We start from the raw sequence: 7480 nt of genomic DNA on the forward strand, positions 1-7480 counted from the left end.
AGAATTTTATAGTTGTGTTCCTGTGTCTGGCTATCCATACTAGATTTAAATATCAGTTAGAAGGCTTTCTCCCAATCTGGGTCCTGAATAGGGTGACCCAGCTCTCTCCCCCAATCCCTAGTGAAGTGAGGGCATGTAGGAAACGCATGATCTGGTAGTATGTTATAAGGTCAAATAATTATGTGAGAACTGTTGCTATTGAAAGTTTCTCAATGGGTATCAAGGCTCTTGTGAGGAAGCCAAGAGTGGAGAGATGCACATATAAATGTCTCAGCGGAAAATAGACCCCAGGCATTTTTTTATTCCTACTGACCACAGTCTGGCCCTTAAACACTGTGAAAGACAATGGACTGGACCATTGTTTCAAAATTCTGGGGACCCCCGTTTACTGGCCACTGACACTAGGTCATTTATTATGCTACTGACCATTGACACAGGGGCATTTTGTATTCCCACTGACCCCAGGGCATGTTTAACTCCCACTGACACAGGCGCTTTTATTACTCCCACTGACACATGGACATTTTGTAATTCCACTGATGCCAGAGCATTTTTTTATTCCTACTGACCACTGCTGAAGGGGCAATTATTTGTTCTACTGACATAATTTGTTCTACTGACTACTTACGTAGGGGCATTTATTACTCCCACTGACCACTGACATAAGGGCAATTTTTCCTCCCACTGACCACTGACATAGGGGTATTTTGTTCTCCTACTGACCACTGGCATAGGCACATTTTTACTCCCACTGACCTTTGAAGCACAGGCATTATTTGGGCGATAATGGTGTTTGAGTCTATTAATATTAAATATAGCATTCTCTTGTTCCCCAGTTCAGAGCAAATGCAGGCCTTCATTTAGTCATTTGCCAGGTCCCTCCACATTCCAAGAGAGATCTGCTTATCTGGTCTGTGGTCTTTATTGCCCCAGCACTAGTGAGAGTCCCAAATAACCCTCTAAACCTTTTATAGCTGTCCCTATTTAAAGGCATGCAAGCAGGCATTCATCTGTTACCAGTGGACAAGTTGATAAACACAAGCAGGTCTGGTAGAGGTAATGAACCCAGGTGACCCAGCATTCACCCAAGGTCATAAACCTGAGTTACAGTATGAGCTACATTTCATAATTTGGAATTGGACAGTGATAGTGTAAAATTAAGTGCACAAATAGCTCTGTCTCGTCACAACGAGAACACAGATATCAAGAATTCATCGTTTTCAATAAGCCTCGGCTGGACAGGCGACATTTACCTTCCTGGCCCACCATCCTTCATATTTGGGGCACGTTTTTTTCAATAAAATTTTATTAAAAAATTTCAGCAATTTACAGCCAACTATAAAACCACAATAATCATCTATAATTCAAGGTAAGTAGCTTGGTTAAGGCACAATAGATACAAGTGTTGCATCCTATCCTAACATGTAAGTTTCACAATAAATCATGTAATTTCTTCAATAAAACATAACAGTCACTATGTGTAACAAACATTAGCGCTCCTTGGAAGCAAACGAGGACAACTACAGAAAGGTTATCTCATTCTGAGTCTAGGTGCAAAACCCCCAAGGCATTTGACATTTCCTCTCGAAAATACCAGTTAGTATAACGAAAGGGCTTCATAAGCTGTTCGATCTCCAGAGATGTTAGAGATTTGCCTATAAATTATCTCCACCTACAAAAGAAAAATTTAGTGCGAGTTTTTTTGTGCATCTCCGCATCAAGTCTTTCTGTGTATAACAACGATTTCAGATCACCGACAATTTCTTGGAGCTGAGGATCCTTGGGAGCACCCCAATGTCGCATGATACACCTCCTGGCTATAAGCAGATGTGAAGCCAGTCCAGGCCTTTGTAGTTGGGGATACATTGCGATCGTTTGGAGGCATCAAAGAACCAAAATAAGCAGAGTGTATAGTCCAGGTCGGGTTGCCAGGAAAGAATTGAGTTGACATACGAAAGAACCTGGCGGCATTTTTAGATTTAATCTAACGGGAACTTCATGACACATCATAATTTGGTGGTTGCCGGACCGTATTAAATATAAATACTCCGCTATCATCTTAAATTATGATTTTAATCGTCTGGGAGGAGCAGAGGAGGAACTTGAAAAGGCTCATCCCTCCTACTCTCCCTCCACAGCCCTGCCCTAAGAGCCAGCTACATGATACCCCCTAGAGGGCTGACAAAAAGATGCTGCCGAGGCAGCTAGAGAGGCTCTTGTTTTGAAATATCAAGAAAGGAACTCCGGCAACATCAGAAACTCTTAACACCACAGAAGAGTTCCCCTTTAATATCTGGACATCATCTGCTTAAAACTTGCTTAAAGGAGACCCCTTCAGACCCCTCTATTGAACCTTGGGCTCTATCAGAACTCCTAAAACCAGGACTGTTAGGTATTCACCTTTTATTTTACTGTTCTTATATATTTTGTCTCTTTATTAATATATTTTTCTGTATATTTTTCTGCACCATTTCTTTCATTAAAGGATGATCTTAAAAATCGTTAAGCTTATCTCTACACTCTAAATATGAACTTAAGGTGTCCTTGCCTCTGTGACGAGTGCTATTGTATAGAGAATCCTGTCATATTCCTGTCTGAGAGGACAGCGGTATCATAGGCATTGTTTAAGTGTTTTAAATTGTTACAGCACTTGCTGGGCACGGTCCGTGTTTCCGTTAAAAAAAACATGGGGTGGCGGCTAATATTTGGTGTGTAAAGGGTTAACCGCGGAGTTAACCAACCCTAGTGACGATCGCTCTCAGTCTGCTGGCCTGAGATTATTGTCCCATAAGCTGGGAAATCTCTGTGCACGGTGAGGCTGAGAGTGGTATCGCCATGTCTTTGTGATGCCACACTCAGTTCAGAACTGTGTATAGTCACGTGTGATTGACGTACAGCGGGTTCGGGCCAGGTGTACGTCACACTGACCAGTCTTGCTCCCAAACAGAGTGACAGAAAGTGAACTACCCCTTTGTTTCTAAAGTGTGGAAACCACTGCTTTACAGCATGTGTCACTGGAATTGTTTTGTCTCTGTAGATCTGCAAGTGGCAGCTAGACCCACTGGTATCTCGCTTCGGTTTTCCAGCACACGATAATTGCAATTCTCTTGATTTGTAGACTGATGAGCACCAACTGGCTCAACAAATACAGTATCTTATTTGCCACTCTGGGACTACAATTTACCAGCTTACATTTTTCCTTTTTCTGTAGAAGTCCCAAACATGTTTGCTTGCATTTCTACCAACTTTAATACCATCACAAATCCACTCACAATCAACCACATCGCTTGTATAAAATCATATAATGTTTTGTTAAGCATAAAGAAAACAACATTTTAAACCCAGTCCCTAAAATTATTTAAAAACCTCACAAGGTTGCTAAAGGAGACCTCAAGATATTAATCACTAAATAAAAATGGTGTATGGACAGACAAAAACAGAAAGTTCATACCCTTACATGAGCCACAATGAAGTGAAAAGAGGTCAGAAGCCATAGAGTGTCCAATCCTCCTGTAGCAAGCAGTATAAACCATGGTTATGAAATGCAATGTTCCTTAATGGCCAAGAAAGGGATTTTTAGCAAGTACAAATATCTCATTTTTTAAAGTAAATTTTTACATGCAAAAAACTTAAACAAATATTTCCCTTTAATTGGTTTTCTCTGTATCCTGATCTCTAGTGGGCCTAAAACCATGAATCTTTTTCTAGCAATTATTTAAAGAAGACTTTTAATCTGTTTACGCATCTGACAGTGTATTAGACTTTCATGCTAATGATACACATTCAGTATGTAGATACTTGCTATACTGATTTATACCTAATAAAAAGTAACTATGTAACCCATTTACAAACAGGGGTAAGCAAAACCTTCATGACCAGACCAAGTTTTGAAGTTTTGGTATGCGCAAGGTTACTTAGTTATAACTTTTTAACCACTATGCATACCAGAATCATTTTCAGGCCTTTTTAAGTACAGATTAGCCCCAAATTAGCCAACGTGAGATTATACTGCATATTTGAGAAAGCAGCAGCCTGATTTCCTGATAAAAATTCCTAAATGTTCTGTCAGTATATTTATCACGTACCTGACTGGAGAACGAGCTGAATAAGGGGCTACTCTTGCACCACCAGTCCAACTCCCCATCATAGTAACAAGTGAGAGGAGGCATGAGTGCCGAAGAGGTCGTCTGGTGGGACCCTGTACTGCAGTTTGAGTGTGTTGACCAGGCTAATGCGTCTACAGGAACTGATGTTGCAGGAACCTGAGGTACCATGCGTTGCAAGGTCAGAGTGTAGTTGAGCTGGTAATCAGGGTTGAGGTCACAAGCAAGGGTCATGCACAGAAGGATCAGATACAGAGGTGAGGTGCCGAATCGTTCAAAAGCAGGATCAGGGTCACAGGCCAGAGTCATACCTGGGTAAATCTAGAGCTCAGGTGAAGTACCAAATCAAAGTCAAAGTCGTCAGCCAGAATCATGCACAGGTAAACAGAGCACTGGCGGAACTATTGCGACCGGGCCCTGGCGTTCTGCCTGTTGGGGGGGGGGCCAGAAAGGAAGCAGAGGGCCCGAAGCTTCCTCATGCTGTCCCCCTCTTCGGGTTAGCTGCTTCCTCCCCCGCTGCGCTCTGAATGTACGGGCAGCTGTGTGGGGATGGAGAGGCTGCGCCTGTCACTTGTCTGCCTTGCGGAGCCTCTACCGATACAGCAGGCAGCACATTCTTCTGTTGGGAGAGGACCCTCTCCAGTCAGTCCCAGCAATACATTATATTATTAAGTAGGGATGCACCAGTGCCAATACTGATACTACGCGCAGGTGAAATGACCAGGGTCGCAGCGGTCACATTTGCGACTGGGCCCTGGTGTTCGGCCAGTTGGACATTTGCCATGCGTTTCGGTGCAGGCGATCGCACTGCGGCCAGGGGGCGTGCCTGCGGTGCCATTGACTTTAATGCACCGCCACGTCCCCCTCCCACCCCAGAACACAGTGAGCTGGCCAGGATGTGATCCAGTGCGTTCCAGCACCAAATCGGGCCGGAATCCACTGGAGCTGGTTTGAACCAGCCCTGAAAGTCCTAACATACATACTGTTTATTTAATAGAAGAAAAAAAAAGGTATCAAAATCATGTTTTCTTTGGGGGGGCCTTAATGGTTTCTAGCATCGGGGGCTCTGAGGTTTCTAGTTATGCCTCTGAAACTGAGTCACAGGAAACGGATAGCACAGGAGCAAGGGAGAGCTGAAGACCAGTCAGCAACTGGCTCAGTGCTCACACTGATTCTTATAGGTCATCTGATGTCACTGGCGCAAGCATTAGCTCTCCTCCAATCTGCTGATTTCCCTGCTATCTTTTTTTTATATATTGTGACAGCGGCCACCGGCCGCCTTCAGAGTAAAAAAACAGAACATAACAACAGATAGCAGGAGAACGAATAGCTAAGCTGCTATTGGCTATTTCAATTTGCAATAGCCAATAGCAGGCTAGCTATTGCACCCACCCACTGCTGCTGTCAATCAGCAGACATGGACCTGAAGTTCTCCTTCAGGTAATCCTTCATGTCCCCCTCTGCTGATTGACAGCAGCAGTGGGCGAGTACAATAGCCAGCCTGCTATTGGCTATTGCAATTTGAAAAAGCCAAAGCAGCCTAGATATTCATTCCCCTGCTATCTGTTGTTTTTTTTTCTTTACTCTGACGGCGGCTGCTTTCAAAATAGAATAAAAAAAACAGATAGCAAGGGAATAAGCAGATGGCAGGGGAGCTAATGCTGGCCGCTGTCAGAATACAACAAAAAAACTAAACAAACTGGTGCAGCTGGATGTAAACAGAATATCGGTACCGGTTATCGGTCTAAAAGGTGGACAATAATCAGTATCATTGCCCCCCTTAACCCCCTCATGACGGAAGACGTACACTGTACGTCTCGCCACAAAGTGACCAAATGACTGGCCACGTACACTGTACGTGACCAGTTATTTGCGGCCCTGCAATGCTGGTAACCACTGAGAATCAGTATAGAGGCATCCATTAATGAAAGAGTTAACCTTTTTCAGAAACCGATCGCTTTTCAGGAACGAAATAGTGGGGATTGACAAAGTAGAAAAGCACGGGAGAGGTACTAACCTCACCCGCAAGGTTTCTCAGAATGAATCCAAATGGATTTTCCTACTGGATACCATGGTTCCCAAGGGGCTTAATATTTATTTTGACCTAAATTGTTTTTTAAGTAATAAATAAGGATATAGTTCCTAGTAGTTTTTAAATAAAGTTATATATTTTTTCATTAATATATTTAGTAATTAATGATATAGGTGACAAAAAATAAAAAATAATATAGGTAATAATGTTGATGGGTAATGGTATGGGTTGTTATTATTGTTAGTGATTATTATTGATTGATTTTTTGTTGGTTGATTGATAACTAATAATGGTAACTACATTTTATTGCTTGGATTATTTTATTTTATTAGTTTTATTAGCAATAATGGGATTTATTTTATTAACAATAATGGGCTTAGTTTTATCTATTGAAAAAAATATATTTAGTCTAGTGAAAAGTATATTCTGTTAGTTTTTATATATCAATTGGTATCTTATTTCACTATATTATGGGTTGAATATATCCCACTGAGAAGGGGGACATCTAGTGGCAGTTTTTTGTGAATGCAATGTTTATATGTTTGCTAAAAATGAACGTGAACGGTGTAGTTGAACAGACCTGTCGTCCCTTGAAGACATCTTGATGATGAAACGCGTCAGTGGGGGTCTGTTTGACGCTACACATAACACGGAAGTGTGTTGTTTTGCTTGTATCTACCAGCTGCTTGTCTTTTACTATACATGTGAGGTTTTTTTTATGGATCTCTAATAAATTAAATATGGCTTATTGTACAATGAGGAGTTTTTTAAATCCTTATGACGTGGATATCGGTGATGAACATATATCAACAAAGGGAATCCATCTGGCACTTTAATGAGATTTGGCTGTTAGTTCGCAGCCAAATGTATGCGGTGAGTGCATACTCATAAGGGGGTGATTGTGTGGCATGAGGAGAACACAAACTTAATACGGAGCACTTTTTGGATACTCTGTTTTCTCACTGGGATGTGGAATGGATTTTCAAGATTGTTTCTTGTAATGAACTTTGCACATGGAATATTTGTAGATTTATGAATTATTTTTTTATTTATATAGTATTTAGAAATATTTTTTCACTGTGTGAATTATCAATTTTACACTAACTTATCATGATATAAATTAACAATTCAAGTTATATACAGTTTTTTGTACACTATATTTTCATTATCCATTTATTGATGGTTTATATCACTTATTTATAATATTTATTAATGTTTTGGGGGGTTAGAGGTTTCTTAGCTCTGTACAGTTGTTTTTATTAATAGAAACATAATGTATCTATTCCTGAAACAATGTTACAGTTTTCTGATCATTGTTGGAACGATCAGAAAACCTTTATGCAGG

At 41.0% G+C, this 7480-nt stretch overlaps 1 protein-coding gene across 1 annotated transcript in view; it reads left to right on the forward strand.

The window, feature by feature from the left end:
- The first annotated feature begins 6258 nt into the window (after window positions 1-6258).
- The window catches only part of STX17 (syntaxin 17), a 34155-nt gene continuing 32933 nt past the window's right edge, over window positions 6259-7480 (forward strand). The window contains exon 1 of the mRNA XM_018568846.1: window positions 6259-6264. The gene's annotated coding sequence lies outside the window, so the exon portion shown is untranslated. The remainder of the gene's footprint in view (window positions 6265-7480) is intronic.

Source organism: Nanorana parkeri, unplaced genomic scaffold (genome assembly GCF_000935625.1).
Source record: "Nanorana parkeri isolate BGI_ZX_2015 unplaced genomic scaffold, ASM93562v1 scaffold1252, whole genome shotgun sequence".
NCBI classification, from domain to species: Eukaryota; Metazoa; Chordata; class Amphibia; order Anura; family Dicroglossidae; genus Nanorana; species Nanorana parkeri.